Below are 16,087 nucleotides of genomic sequence, written 5' to 3' on the forward strand. Positions count from 1 at the left end.
CTGATCATATAATGGCTAACTCAACAGTAACTCAGCTGTTAGCATCTTGCTGGTGATTGATCAACACAATCACATAAAAAAAACAATCAATTCTCAAAAGACAGAGAAATATGTGGATATGCGTAGCAATGGGTTTGTTTCAATAATGTGAATAATTATTAGTCTGCATGGTTCAGAGCAAAGATTTGGTCTGCTGCTATTTTTAACACTTCTTTAGTCTGAAAGCCGCAGTCTGGCAGGACTTATTTACAATTTTTTACACTCTTTTAAATAAAATTAAAATGTAAAAAATATTTGGATGGAAACAGGCAAGTTCCAGAATTTTTCATGTGCACAGGCTGTGGTGGGAAGTTAAAAATACAAAGTGGTTGAAAATACAGCTAGTTCTAATGATTTTAAATGTTCAAACTCCTGCCTCCATACGTAAGGTTTAGAAGTAGTGCTGTCAGTGTTAATAAATGTTAATAACGAGATTAACGCTGACAGCACTATTTAGAAGACATGACTGCCTCATAAGAGTACATTAGCTGAATTGAAGCTCAAGTTTCAGCAACAAGGTAACTGAGCTAATAACATATGCTCTGGTTAATTTTTTTTCCACATTTTCCTTAAAACTCACCATTTCAGTGAGGTCAACAGACCAGTAGGTAGTAAACCTGATCACTGTGAGGCATATGAAGTGGTGTCCATTCTTAGCCAGTCATCATCACTGTTGAAAGGAAGGTGTGTTCAATTAGCACAGTGATGGATACTCATTCATCTAACAATATAGACCGGTAATGTTTCTATTATTTAGTATATTCTAGCCAAAAGTGATGGAATGGGAGAGGTTTAAATGGGCCCAGCTTCGGCTTTACAAGTTTCAGAAAACATGGCATCAAAAAGGTCATCATAAACCAGAAGTTTTTAGAAGACACCTCTGAAAAACATTGTTCTACAATTTAGATAAAAGGATAAAAATCAATTTTGGATGCCGATTACCTTCAGACCCTCAGATGACACTGAATTAAGAACAGGTATCATTCTATCGTGAACTGCATAGGCTCAGGAGCACCTCCAGAAATCATCTGTGAAGACAGTTTGATGGCTGTAGATTAAAACTCTGTTATACAAAGAAAAATTGACTTAAAGTGGAAAACACTTCTGTAATAAGACAAACTAAAATTTGAAATTGTTTTTGGAAAACAGAATTGGGCACTTGCTCCTCTGGACTAAACAGGAGAGGGACCATCTGCCTTTCTATCAGGACTCAGTTTAAAGCCTCCATCTCTGATGGTATGGGGAGCAACTTATGTACCATCCAGAGTATGGCTTCAGGGAAGGGTTTGCATATTTCAGTAAAACCACATACTGCATCTCTTCCAGCAGCATGGCCTTGTACTAGAAGCATCTGGCCACCAACTGAAAAACATTTGGTGTGTCTTGAAATGAAAAACATGAGAAAAAAGACCCAGGACTGTTGAGCAGCTAGAATAATCTATCAGGCTACAATGGGGCAACAATATTTCTCTCCCAAAAGAGCAAGATCTCCTCAGTTCCCAGACGTTTATAGACTGTTACCAAAACACGAGCGTAGTGCACCTCAGGAGGTAGTGCAGGTCATCTGCTAATGGTGGTTCAGTCCCTGGCTGCTCAGTTGACATGCAAAGTATCATTGAGCCAGAAACCCTAAACTACTTTCTGATGCAATTATTGGAGTGTGACTGTTAGAAAGCACTTAGGTGTAGAAAAAAGGTGCTGGTGTGAATGAGATAAGTTGTACAAAGCACCTTGAGGATCTTTGGGTTCCCCAACACACACCACTGGACGCAAGTCTCTGGTTATGCTTGTCCAAAGGTGATACTAGACCAAACCCAGTTCGCTCAGTTTTATTAACTGTCAGAGCTACAGTGACTGCCAATCAAAGTCAGCACCAACCACACCTCAGTGCCAGCTTACCAAGTGTGCACATAAATAGAAGAACATAGCAAAATAGAAATGGCCTCCTCTGGTACTGCCCCTGAACCCTCCGTTCCACAAAGACCAGTCGTACTAAACATAGTCCCAACTATTATTGAATTTAAAATTAGCTATTTTTTTCTTCTTAAAATTGTACATTTTCTACGTTTCAACATTTGATGTATTTTCTATGTTCTGTTGCGATTAAAAGATGGGTTTGTAACATTTTCAAATTGTTGCATTTTATTTAAAATTTACATTTAATACAGCATCTCAAATGTTTTCAGAACTGCTGTTATATTTAAAGTTGTGTTTAAAGCCACATGTGACTTGGGATTATGTTTTGTAAACTGCTGCAATTGCAATCAATACTATGGGTAAAAAAGGAAACTACCTACCTCTTCTGGTGTCATGTTTTCTAAAACATCATGTTTCTCAAACATTGTCGTTTCTGTATGAAGATAACCACACATTTATGTATTTCTAGCCACCGGTTTTCTGGAACCACTTTCACTCAGCAGGGATTCAAGGTGTGTCTGACCAGTCTGCAGATTCAGATGTGAAACACTGATGCCCTGTACTTCTTCCTGCTGTGTTCACATGTTTCCTGACTTTTTATTTTGTTATGCAGTTCAACAAAGTGAAGTGTTAAAAACACACAATTCTGCAGTGATTACGGGGTGTAAACGGACTCACGCGCAGACCAGGGATCCTTGCAAAGAAGACAGTGAATTTATTTACAAAAGACACCAGGTGATAATATGCACACGTGCAAGAGGGGGGAAGCGGGGAGGTCCAGGGCTCCAGGGTCCGTGAGGGATCGAACAGACTCCAAACGTTTCCAAATTTCTCTCCTCTCTCCACCACAAGGTCGTACACGCCACACACTCGCTCGCAGGCGGGTCCGGGAAAGATCTGTACACAGAAACTCCAGTTAGAAACAGACTGACAGAAAGCAACTCACAGATTCTAATTTTCTGACTGCAGGGGGACTGCCGCTGACAGCTCAACGATCCAGCGACGAGTAGCACAGTGCTGCCATCTTAAGTAGGGCTCGGGATTACGAAGATAGGCAGCAGGTGTGGAGATGGCAGGTGCGTGGGCCAGGGGCGGGAGCCCATAATGAGCACCAATGAGCATAATGAGCTGATCGTGCAAACAGTTCTTTTAGCCCGTTCTAATTTAATCACATCATGCCGAGATGATATTTGACAGTTGCTGGATTTTTCAAAGAATGTATGTATGTAAAGTACAAAGTTTGTTTGTTTTTTTGGGGGGGGGGGGTTATATTTAATAATACATTTATACGTCAAACAAATATACTGTGACAAATTTTTTCAAATCCACCAATTTTATCCTATGACAGCATCAGTAATTCAAAATTTAATTAAGTTGAGTGACAAATGACATGTCCACAGTAAAGCTTTATTCATATCGATCGTAACTGTATAGATATTTATGTTTTTATTTGGAAGCTGATCCTGTATCATTAATAAACATGAAGCCTGTGACTGAAATGCTCTGTACACATGAGTTGTTACTATTTTTTTGGATATATTAAACACATTAACTCACTAAATCCTCTCATGTAAAATTGCAGTAATCCATATTTTATGTTAGCTCTATAGAGCTTATTGTATTGAATGATATTTATGTCATAATGTATGTGCAAGTAAAAAAAGCATAATTCAAGCAAATAATTTCATGTCACAAATGCAAGCAATTGCCTAAGCTTGACTACTTTATCTATTCTGTAGCAATCTTTAGCATAATCTTTACTTATATACTTTACTTATATACTTATATACCATGCATTTTAATGAATTTAAAACATGATAAAGTAAACAAAAGACAGAACGCTTTTTCTTAAACAAGTGGAGAGCTCAATGTTTAGGAAAAATACAGTTTTTCTCTATTTAAATTAATGCCACTTTATAATTGCCTTGAAATTTAATAACATTATCAACAGTGTATCAAGAATATCATTTTTGATCTTTCCACACATACGTGTAAAAAAAACTCATGCGCAGTTTGGAATCAGACCTGTATGAGTCATACATTTCTTATCCTCTGGAGGGCGTCCACATGTCAACTAAACAAGAGGGGAATTTAAAAAGTGGCCATGTATTTGTTTGCACTCTTTTCCTCTCTTGTGTGTTGTGTTTTTCTACATGTACAGCACTTCTGTCTGCCCCCATGTTCCCGTATTTTAGAAAGATGTCATACTGCCTTAGAGATGTCTTTAAGATTTGAACCAAAATTAAAATGAGCAATCTTAAGAACACAAAATACTTGCTTTTAATGTAAACTTGAGATGTCCTTCTCAAAGTCATCAGAGTGCTCTTGAAACGTCCCATAAGAATAAGACAAGAGGGTGTGACATCACAGCAGAACACAAAGAGGATGAGCAGACTGTTTTTGCTAATGAAGCTTGTGTGTGCACCAAAATGTTGAAGATGTTCTGTCAGTCACTTCTGGTGAGTGCCGTGTACTTTGCTATGGTGTGCTCCATGAGCCGTACTCCATCATGGACAGTCCTGACCACCCTGCGAACAATCATAATCCTCTAATTCAGGTCTGCTCCTCCAAAGAAAGATACAGGAAATCTTTCATGCTATCGCAGTCTATAATGTGACCCAGTTCTGAAAGCCTTGGACTACTGTGTAAAATGTAATAACAGAGTGCAGTGATTTTCATGTTTTAAGAAATAAAAATAAAAAGTTATTCTTTGTAATCATAAATGTCACTTCAAGGTCAACCACTTCAAGTATTATTTTTTAGTTATTTGTTAGTTTTACCAGAGCAAGAAGTGGACCATACATTTGAAGACTTGCTGGTCTTTGTAACTGGAGCTGCCACCACTGGGGTTCCCAAAGTCCTGCAATAGTTTTATGACCAGGAACCAGGATTGCGCTGCATATTGTACGCTTACGACATGCAGCTTATGCCTCTATCTGCCAAGAGGTGTCGAGAATGAAGAACAATTTAAAGAACTTATTTACACTGCATTAAAAGGATCCCTCAGTTTTGGAAAGGCATGTGACTTCATGTGAAGTAATTGTGCACTGCTTTGAACAGCTGACTGTAAACCTGTGACTTTAAAGATTGCATGTTCTCAATACGCCTGGATTCACCCTGGCTTTCTGAGTTTTTCCGATGTATTTTAAAATATAGACCTTGAAAGTGTCTAAAGTGTACTCTTAGAAATTGTGCCTTCTCTGTATTTACTTATATTTATTGTTTAGTTTAGACAACAGTTGGTTAAGCAGGAGGCAAACAGTGCACAAAAATTTGTTTTCTTTGAGTGTTGACTGTGTTTTAATTTTGTACAAGCCTTTTAAATATAAACCTGTTAACATGAACAGAACTGTCGCTGGAATTATTCAAACATAAACCTAGCTGCATTGACTATAGTAAAAAATAACCAATAATTTATTTATTTTTTATTAATTCCAATCAAAAAATGAAAAAAGGCAAAGCAGAGACTGTGTGTGTTTCTTCATGTATGTGTTGGTAGGTGGGCATAGCACCAGGGTGTAGTTTAGCCTTGTACGGTTGGTCTTAAGTGTCAGAGGATGAATAATTTGACACAGGCATAGGGTAGCCATTATAAGTGTAAAAACTGTCTACAGGAGAACTAGGTTTTATTGTAGGCAGAATATTATGTAATGTAGGCTGGCACTACCTTTCTGCACAACAAATTAAATAGACTATGTTTGTGTTATTCAGATGTTGCATGAAAATGCTCGGTAGCTTTGTGCAGGAAAAACAGGTTCGCTTGCAGTAATGTGGTGAGCTCACAGTAAAGGCTTTGGTGTTCATGGTCAGTGATATATCAAGTGTAGCCGAGATTAATTTATTTATCTGAATAGTGTAGTATCCAGCAGCTGGATGTGTAGTGGTACACTAAAGTAAAGTGCTATACAAATACAGGCCATTTATACAGTTTCGAAGTGGGAGTCGCAAGGCTGATTCCAACCCGGTATCCAATAAGGGTCCAGGCTACGTCTGGAGAATGTCCGCAGTTTGAACACAAGCATTTCACTACATGTTGACTGAGATAGTTTTGAAACATCTTCCTACGTGTTGTTTTCAAATTCAGTTGTGTAAATCCATAAAGAGCAGCTCGTCCATTAAGAAAATCTACTGGAATTCACATTAGAAATGATCCTAGTTTTTAGTATTTCCCCCACGCAACAGCACAAAACAACAGATCTTAGGCTTCCCCCATCTTTTGAATCTTACTTTAACGCCTGACTGTTCTCATTTTTCTGTTTAGGTGTGGAGGCAAAGTCATCCTCAACCATGTAGGCAACAGAAAAATGAGATAATTTAAAATTCTCTCTTACTGCTTGTGTCCTGTATAATAGATTCAAGCAAAGAACATTCATTAGAATTAGAACTGAGATTTAAATAACATCAGTATTCTCATGTACTACGATTATATTAGTATATAATGAATATAGCAGAACGTCCAGTTACCTTTCCATAAAAAATATGGTAGAAATGTATTTTAAGGAGCCACGTTTTGCTTTCTTACTTTGAGTGCATTTCATAGCCATTACTTTTTCACTTTTATTGAAGTAAAGAAGTTGAATCAGTACCTCAAGTTTTACTGAATTTTTTTTAAACTTTCTTTTTATTGTTTTTCTTTAAACACTATACAACAAAACAAAACAACAAAACAACAACAACAACAAAAAGATAAATACAACAAGTAGGATAACAAACAAACAAACAAACAAAAACATGTTGGATCTCTTTGTTTCTACAGTTTGATCATTTCTCATTATCAATGTGTTGGTCTTTATCCTGTTGGGTTTATGTGCTCAGTCCATTTCTCCCACTTTTTATGGTATTGACCTTCCTGAGTCCTTATTCTGTAGGTCAATTGTTCCATGGTTTGTATTTCATCTATAATTTTGATCCATTCGTCCTGTGATGGTGGGTCTATCTTGTTCCATTTTCTTGTAATTGCCTTTTTAAAGGCAGCAAGCATAATTTTCAATATGTATCTACCTTCTTTCATCACATTTCCCGTAATGACACCAAAGTATATTAATGTACAAGTCTTAGATACAGCATAACCCAGAATTGTACCTATAACTAAATGAATATCTTCCCAAAATTTTGTAATCTTGGGACAGAACCAGAACACATGGGAATGATTCACATTTACCTCTCCACAGCCCCTCCAACACGGTTGTGGTAATGAGGTATGTTTGTTCGTAATTTTGGGTGTTATAAAAAATCGAATTACATTTTCCCAGCAGTGCAGTCTCCAGGCACGTGATGATGTTGTTGACTGCTGTATTTTCCAGGTTTGTGAACATTCCTCATCAGATATGTTCACTCCCAACTCTCTCTGCCACTTCAGTTTTACATATGTTATTGTACACCCTCTTGCCTCCATTATATGCTCGTAAATTGTAGAGATTGTTCTAATTGTTTTTGCTTTGTAAACTTCAGTTATGGTTTTAATTATCGAATTTTTATCCAGATCTACACTATGTTTTACTTCTTTATTAAAAAAGTCCAGAATCTGTAAATATCTGTGATCTTGATTACTTAGGTCATATTTTTGTTTAATCTCCTGGAAACTCATAAAATTCCCATTTTTAATTAGTGTACACATCGCTGTTAATCCAGTAGGAATCCACTGTTTAAATCTTTGTTCCACATAACCGGGTGTAAAACCCTCATCATAGGCTATCCATCGAACTAATCCAAGCTCTTTTTCTAGTTTGTATTTTCGTATCAGGTTAAACCATATTTTAAGCGTAAACTGAGTGACTGAATTCAGCTGTTTACATTGTTTCTTTTCTGTCTCCTGTAAGGCTTTGAATTTCTCTTCCTTGTGCTGATTTTTCTAAATTCTTCCATTTGGCTTCATAATCATTGTCACACCAACAAATGATTTGTGCAGCATAAAAGTATGCCTCAAGATTTGGGAGTGCCAAACCCCCCTTATCCTTTCTTATCTGTAGTGTTTCAAATTTAATTCTTGGTCTATGACCATTCCATATAAACTTGGATATAATTTTGTCCCATAATCTAAATTGTTTTTCAGGTATATCAATGGGTAGTGACTGAAAAAAGTAGAGAAGTCGGGGTAAGACACATACTTTTATCGTCTCTATTCGAGCGCCAATATCTGATGGAAGAGTAGCCCACCTATCCAAATCTCTCTTAATTTCCTTATCTAAGTTAACGTAGTTAAGTTTATATAAGTCCTCAACGTTTTGTGATAAGGTTACCTCAAAATATTTCATTTTTGTTGCTCTCCAATTCAAATTATATTTTTGTTTTATGGTTTTGGATGGGAGATAGTTGAATGTTAAAATCTGAGTTTTATTCAAGTTATGCTTGTATCCTGAATAAAACCCAAATATGTCGAGTTGCTTAATTAATATGGGAATACATATGTCGGGATCCTCTAAAAAACAGATCACATCATCTGCAAAAAGTCCTATAATATGTTCCTCATCCCCCACCACTATTCCTTTAAGATTTCTATTTTGCCTAATTGCTTGTGCAAGGGGTTCTATAAAGATTGCAAACAAAGTAGGAGAGAGGCAGCAGCCCTGTCTGGTAGACCGCTCTAATTTTATACTCTCAGTTAAACTGCCGTTTATTCTTATCCTTGCAGTTGGGTTTTGATAAAGTGTTTTAATACATCTGATAGCTTTATCATTAAATCCAAATTTCTCAAGTACCTGATATAGAAAATTCCAATTTACGCTATCAAAAGCCTTTTCTGCATTGAGGCTTATAAAGACTGCACATTTTCCTTTTTGTTGAATATGATTGATAATATATAAAGTTCTCCTTATATTGTCTTGGGTTTGATGTCCCTTTATAAAGCCTGTCTGATCTTCATTGATAATATCTCTAATAAAATATTCATATCTTTTAGAAATAATTGAGGTATATATTTTATAGTCAACATTGAGTACTGATATAGGTCTATAATCTGAATAAATCTCACTTGATTTTTTTTGGGGGGATCACTGTTATAACCGCTTCTTTCCATGAAGGGGGCATTTCACCATGTTCGAGTGTATAATTGAATGATTTTTCGAGTAGTGGTATAAGCTGTTCTTTAAAAGTTTTATACCACTCGGAGGGTAAACCGTCACTGCCGGGAGATTTATTTGATTTGAATTTATTTATTGCTTTATCTATCTCTGTTTTTGTAATAGGAGAGGTCATAAGGTCATTTTGATTGTTCCCAATTGAGGGTAAATCCAGTTTCTCAAGAAAAGCTTTTATTTGATCAATGTCAGCGGAGAGAGGTTGACTGTATAACTTTCTATAGTAGTTCCTAAACTGATTTCCAATCTCTTTAGAGTCATAAATTATTTGATTAGTTTCTATATCCCTTATCTTATGAATTGTCCGATCTGTTTTTACTGAAATTTTTAACAGAAGTATCTGTATTTCTACTTAAGTCTGTAAGTTACCATGGTGATTTAGCCGGTTAAAACTTCGCGACACAGATAACTCGACACGCGCTAAGCCATTAATCTTGCTTCGTAGTTACACCCCTCCGGACTCAGCAGCTGCTCCGGGTTTGTTTAGTCCTCTGGTTCAATCTGTCGAGTTCAGGTTCTGGCGGAAACACTCTAGTAATACGACTAGAACTGAGAACGGTATGCAATTAACGGTCAGGAATACCATATTAGTGGAACCTGCAAATCTGCAGTCAACAAAAACCTGTATGCATGTTTTTCGTGAATGTGTCAAATAAAATTGTGATTTCACGATTACTGTTTCTATCTCTATTTGAGGAATAGGCAAAAATGTACTATCTTCCTTCTAAGCATGTTGAATGCTACAGGAATTTTCATACTTTTACTCGGTTTTTTTGAGATATTTCTCTGTGTAGTTTTGCATTTGTTTTTGTATTTCTTTTGACAAATCTAAAATCTTCTTTTTTCATCCCACTTTTCAGAAACCTTAGCAATATTATTTAACAGTATTTAATTCCTTTAGTGTTTTTTTGTTTGTTTGTTTTTATCTGCGTCTGAAGCACATTTCTGGGTTAGTTTGAAACATCAGGTCATTTGCAGTTTACATGGTGTCCTTGAAGGCAGCAAGGCAGGCTGCCTTGCTTGCCGTACACTCCAGCCCCCGAAGGCCAGGGTTACTTCCTGCCTTTTGTAACTTTGCTGTACACAACATAGAAGTACAGCGATCGCGGCGGTGGCTTCTCTCACTTGATGAACTCAAAGCTGTAAGTTTTTATTGTATTTTTTTTATGCCACATGATAGTAAATGCACCGTCGTGGAGATAGCCGAATCACAGAACTAGCTCTAGCTACAAACACGGATAACTCTCTGTACTGTACTTAGAGTTGCTCTCTGTTAAAATACTATGCAAGAAAGAGTTAGGTAGAACTGAAATGAACGCACATGGTTTAGTTGTGTGTATGTATGTATGTATGTGCTTTTAACAGTAAACCAGTGGGGCACCGACCTTGAATTTTGCCTGATAGTTTAGCATACCATAGCATAGCATAAAAGTTAAAAACGAGACAGTAGTTAGGTGTGGAAGTTGAACTATGTATGAATATTCACATGTGCCTTTGAATTCTAAATGAGCATGGGAACCTGGCTTAGCATGACAGATAATTTGTTTAATTGTACCGCCGTCAATTGTAGATGCGTGTAAAAGTTGGAAATAATGGTAATGCGAGTTGACCGCACGAGCTGTGAGGAAGGAAGCGGGGTGTCACTACAGCCATGATACAATCAAGCAAACCAAAACAAAGGTTCCGGCGGGGGCGCAAAACGTGTCAGCTGCTCGGTGTGTGTGAGAGAGAAAGAATTTGTTACAACGCAAGTGAAAAGTTTTCGTTGGAACTTGGCAACGTTGCTTGTTGTGAGCAAACCCGAACACATCTGCATTTCCTTTTTAACTCGCTGCGTTGCTGACTCACCTGACAACAAACAAAGCAATAAAAGGGGATGCCAGCTAGTATACTAGTAGCTACATTTAGTCGTCAAATATAACGCCAGTTCTAATGAAACAAGGCATTAGCAATGAAGATGAAACAATTTTTAATAAGGGAAAAGCACGTGGGTGTTGGCAAGGATAAACAAAGATTTAAAATTTCCTATCTTGAGTCGGGAAATGAAGTCCTAAGTATTAGCAAGCCTCCATAGTCTGAGGTAGAGTGTGCAGATATTTGTTAGAAGGAATGCTGTGGTGGGGAAAAGTGAGTCACTCATGAGAGGGGCCTGTGCTGCCTTTCTGTTTTCCCTTGGGTTTTTTTTTTTCTTTTTTGGGCTTTGGCTTCTGCAGTGAACTTCATCACAGTTACTCATATTCTCATTCTGTAACTTGTGTTTTCCTTATAACGCATTCTGAAGTCACAGTGACTTTGTGTGTAGTGCTGAGCTGGCCTTATTACATTTGTGGAAGTTGGAGCAAATCACCCACATGTGTTCCATATATATGATGGACAGATAGGTGCCAGATCATAACAAAGTGTCATAATAAGAGTATTCTTCTCTTATCTGGGTTCACTTGGCCTGGCAGTCAGTCACATGAAGCAGGCTATGAATTTGCTAAGTTAATTCAGCATGTTCGCATAAAAGATTTTTCTTTTACTTATTTAGTAAAAAATCTACTTGGGGAAAGTAAAACTCTGAGTCCCCTGACCTCAGGTTTTTTTCCCCACTGAATTATTGTAAGTAAGTAAGTAAGTAAACTTTATTAAGCGCTTTTCGCAGACAGGCAATCACAAAGCGCTGTACACAAATATTAAAATATTAAAATAAACAATAAAATCAATAGACATTATATACAATGTAAAAGATCAAATGTAAATAATGTAAAAAAAATAAAATAAAATATGTAGATCAACAAAAGGCTTGTTAATATTGTTAATATTAATTTTTAACATCTACACCATCATAACGTTTTGTTTTCAGCAGAAGAAAAATTCTGCATCAAAACAAACTGGCAAACTTACTTATTCACTTGCTTGATAAATGTGAATACACACACTCCAAATCTACCCCATTCAGGAGATAATACACTGTCAGTACACCCCAGATTAATGTCAGAAAACCTGAGAGACAAAGTTGTAGAGGTGAAATAAATATTTGATGCCTTAGTTTAGATTGCATGTATATTTTCATGGACCGGCCTGTAAAGTGTCGCAGATAAGTACAACAAAATAAAATGACACGACCAAGACAAAAACTGTGGTATTTTGTAAATATAATAATAAACCCAAATTCACTGTGTAACTTTATTAGCAGCGTCCTCCTGAAATGCGCCAACAACATTGAGAGTAACATCCTCTTCTCTGCCCCTTAATGCTCTCTGGTCGCTATGGTAACGCGTAAATATTTCTTTCAAAATAAGACGCACAACTACAACACGGGAAAAGGCCCATGGAAACCAAGTTAATGATAAAAACTCTGAAAACCCTAAATTTCACACCCGAGCCTCAACTCTCGCGGGGGTTGGGGACCGCTGTCTTATTTTATTTGGCTTTGACGTTTGAGCACATTTGAGATTCTTTAAATATTTTTGCATTTAAAAAAATGTTTTCTTTAAAAAAATGAAATTTAAATATAGAAAGTAAATACAGTCACAGCTTCTAGTTTTTTTGTGTTTTGTTTTGTTTTTGACAGTTGTATGCAGTTGAACTTTAAAACATTGCAATTTCTAAAATGAAAATAAATGATTTTTTTTTAAATAGCTGTTTTTTTTTTTGTCTTTTGAATGTTTATCATTTGTCATTAATAAGACAGAAGTATTTCATATCTGATTACTTGATTCATTGACTGAATAGTCAATAGATTACTCGATTAATAAAATAATCAGTAGCTGCAGCCCTAACCCTAGGCGTTACCAACCTTCTGTTGGGATAACAGCAAAATGTGGCCTGAGAATGTCAGAGCCATCAGGAGTTCTAATTGTCCAGGGCAGAGGTTCAGGTTTTGTTTGTAATTGATCTACAATAAAGTGTGGAACCAGCAATGAAGCTTTTACATTTATGCTGAAATAAATAGACACTGTTCTTTATAAATTCTAATATAAGTTTAGCACAGAATTTTAGATCATCTTATTATTTGGTGTATTTTACTTTTACCACAGCATGTACTTAAACTCTCAGAGTCCTCAGGTTTGTCTCTCAGGTTAGCCCACAACGAATCTTGGTTTTGATCCCAATTCTTAGTCGAGTTCAGAGATTATGAATGTGAATCAAGAACCGCTAGTTCAATTCCTTGGAATTTGTTGGTCATGGTGGACTGGCTTTTCTAGTCTGAACACTCAAAGCACTTTACAAAACTTGCCTCATTCACACAAGCACTTGCTTCCTTTGCACTTTCTGTCTTTTTTTTTTTTTTTTTTTTTTTTTTAACTTTGCAGAACTTTATTGTGACAGCTGATACAGACACCAAACAGCTCTCTGTAACAATTAAAAAAATGTTTTCACTGAAACTAAAGTGAACTTCACCCACTGCTAAATCCTTCCCTCCAAGGTACTGGGGTCATCCCTGCACCGAGTGATTGGAGTAAAATGTCAGTAGTCTTTCCTCATCGCCACACCTGTTTGTCTATCCAAAAAGAGGAAAAAAAATCTGATTGAACCCGAACTGTCTAAAGCGCTCCACAAAGCCTCTCTGCACTGCTCAGCAAAGTGTTAAGTGCCTCCTTTTGTGTCAGCAGTCTTATTTACAAATGGCCATCCACCCAGTTTGGCTGCACACACATTGCTGATCTTTTCAAAACCTAATATCAAACCAATAATTCATAAAATAAGCTTCACATCAAGAGCAGAAAGGTAAAACCAAAAGCAGGCAAATTCAAAAATGATCAGTTAGGTCACTTCTCTGCCCAGTTGGCACAGCAATGCCAAACGAGAGATGGGGGGGAGGGGTTGTAAAGAACAAGGCCGTCTGCACTTTCTATCTAATATTCACATGCATTCATACTCAGATGGATACATCGGAGAGCAACATGGGGTTAGTATCTTGCCCAAGGATATTTGGCATACAGACGAACAGACAGAGATCAAACAACCAACCTTCCGGTTGGTAGGTGGTCTGCTCTGCCACCTGAGCTACACTTCCTTGAACTTTCGATCCCATTTAATCTTTTGCTGTTGTGCTACAATAAACTGATTTCAGTTTGTGTGCTGGAGGATGAAAATAGTGCCATAGTCTACAGCAGCAGTCCCCAACCCCCGGGCCTCGGACTGGTACCGGTCCGTGAGCCGTTTGGTACCGGGCAGCGAGAGTTGAGGCTCAGGTGTGAAATGTATGGTTTTCAGGGTTTTTATTGGTTTTCAGCGTTATTTTGTTATCGTTTTTATTGTTAACTCGGTTTTCCTGGGTCTTTTAACGTGTGTTATGAATAAATCTTCTTTTTTTCGGTACCGGTACTAGTTTTATTTTGTTGTATTTATCCGCGACACCTTAAAGGCCGGTCCGTGAAAATATTGTCGGGCATAAACCGGTCCGTGGCGCAACAAAGGTTGGGGACCGCTGGTCTACAGCATGGATATGGATATTACTTTTACTTTATTATCATTCTGTTGTCTTTTTGTGCAAAGTGGAAACTGCATCCAGGACAGAAATGCATAATTAATATAATGAGCAGTATAACAGATTACTTTCTCCTGGGTGTAATTTAGTAACATACTGCATTACTGTTAAGAAAAGTGTTCTGTGTAATATGTGTAATTATTACTTTTTTTCAGTAGCAATTTCAACACTGATCACAACAAAGACTGAACGCCTCCAATATGACAAACACTTGACCACACAGCATGCAGTTAATTTGCACGAATGTAATGTCTTTGATGCTGCTTAGCTCAACTCTGTGGTGACTCTGAAAGTGGAGCCAAGGAGAACCAAATGACAATTTGGAATTGAATTGACAAGTGATGACTATCAGAATCAGAAAAGCCAAATTATTATCAATTCCCATCCTTACTCCCCATTTTCTCAGGAGCATCTCTGAATCACTACCAGTACACAAGAGGGTTTAGAGAGGACTTTTGCTGATTGAGTCTTGTCTTTTTTTAATAGTAAATTCATCATCTGTGATCTAGCTATCTATCTAGCTATCTATCTAGCTATCTATCTAGCTATCGAGCTATCTATATATAGAGAGGGAGGGGCTGGGGTCTATCACACCCGGCAAGACCCCAGGTGCAGGCTGTGTAAAGATGCCCCAGAGACAATCCAGCACATAACAGCAGGGTGCAAGATGCTAGCAGGCAGGGCATACAGTGGGGCAAAAAAGTATTTAGTCAGCCACCGATTGTGCAAGTTCCTCCACTTAAAATGATGACAGAGGTCAGTAATTTGCACCAGAGGTACACTTCAACTGTGAGAGACAGAATGTGGAAAAAAAAAATCCATGAATCCACATGGTAGGATTTGTAAAGAATTTATTGGTAAATCAGGGTGGAAAATAAGTATTTGGTCACCTCAAACAAGGAAAATCTCTGGCTCTCACAGACCTGTAACGTCTTCTGTAAGAAGCTTTTCTGTCCCCCACTCGTTACCTGTATGAATGGCACCTGTTTGAACTCATCATCTGTATAAAAGACACCTGTCCACAGCCTGAAACAGTCAGACTCCAAACTCCGCCATGGCCAAGACCAAAGAGCTTTCGAAGGACACCAGGAAAAGTATTGTAGACCTGCATCAGACTGGGAAGAGTGAATCTACAATAGGGAAGCAGCTTGGTGTGAAAAAATCAACTGTGGGAGCAATCATCAGAAAATGGAAGACATACAAGACCACTGATAATCTCCCTCGATCTGGGGCTCCACGCAAGATCTCATCCCGTGGGGTCAAAATGATCATGAGAACGGTGAGCAAAGATCCCAGAACCACACGGGGGGACCTGGTGAATGACCTGCAGAGAGCTGGGACCAAAGTAACAAAGGTCACCATCAGTAACACACTACAACGGCAGGGAATCAAATCCCGCAGTGCCAGACGTGTTCCGCTGCTGAAGCCAGTGCATGTCCAGGCCCGTCTGAAGTTTGCCAGAGAGCACATGGATGATACAGCAGAGGATTGGGAGAATGTCATGTGGTCGGATGAAACCAAAGTAGAACTTTTTGGTATAAACTCAACTCGTGGTGTTTGGAGGAAGAAGAATACTGAG

The 16,087-nt window shown here is 37.7% G+C and overlaps 1 protein-coding gene across 2 annotated transcripts in view; it reads left to right on the forward strand.

Annotated features, from left to right (window-relative positions):
• The first annotated feature begins 10,033 nt into the window (after nucleotides 1-10,033).
• syne3 (spectrin repeat containing, nuclear envelope family member 3) overlaps nucleotides 10,034-16,087 on the forward strand; it is a 54,634-nt gene continuing 48,580 nt past the window's right edge. For both annotated transcript variants that reach the window (XM_026151942.2, XM_026151943.2), the window contains exon 1: nucleotides 10,034-10,174. The gene's annotated coding sequence lies outside the window, so the exon portion shown is untranslated. The remainder of the gene's footprint in view (nucleotides 10,175-16,087) is intronic.

Source organism: Astatotilapia calliptera, chromosome 19 (genome assembly GCF_964374335.1).
Source record: "Astatotilapia calliptera chromosome 19, fAstCal68.1, whole genome shotgun sequence".
NCBI lineage: Eukaryota > Metazoa > Chordata > Actinopteri > Cichliformes > Cichlidae > Astatotilapia > Astatotilapia calliptera.